This window comes from Gavialis gangeticus, unplaced genomic scaffold (assembly GCF_001723915.1).
Source record: "Gavialis gangeticus isolate Ggan-Ray unplaced genomic scaffold, GavGan_comp1, whole genome shotgun sequence".
NCBI lineage: Eukaryota > Metazoa > Chordata > Crocodylia > Gavialidae > Gavialis > Gavialis gangeticus.
The window spans coordinates 5,682,693-5,683,255 of NW_017728964.1; positions in this window are offsets into that span (position 1 = coordinate 5,682,693).

Genomic DNA, 563 nt, shown 5'->3' on the forward strand with positions numbered 1-563 from the left:
GGAGAAGTGGGGAGGGGGCCATGGGGGGGGGGCCCTGCCAGGCCCCATCCCCTGCCTGCTCCCCCAACCTGCCCCCGACATGGCTGACCTGCCTGGCCCCAGCTCCCAGTGCTTTAAAAAAAAGCCATAATCACTGGGTGTGGCTGGGTGGAGGGGTGATCCCCACTGCCCCATGCTGCCCCATGCTGCTTGGGGGGTTCTGCATGAGCCCTTTGACCCCTTCCCCTGCTGTCCCAGGCCCCCCATGGCTGCCCCGCCCATGCCAGCTCTGGCCCTTTAAGAAAAAACAAAACCAAAAAAAACCGCGGGACTCACCAGCTCCTGCAGTGGCCTTGGGGCTTTGGGGGCCTCATGCAGAGCCATCTGGCATGGGGCAATGGGAGCAGCGAGGGTTGCCCCCCTGCCAGGCAGGATCCAGTGGGACCAGGGTTTGGGTTTTTGTTTTTTTTCCTTAAAGAGCCAGAGCTGGGGTGGGCAGGGCAACCATGGGGGGCGGGGCTGGGACAGGGGGTCAAAGGGCTCATGGCAGAGCCCCCCATGCAGCATGGGACAGTGGGGAGCAG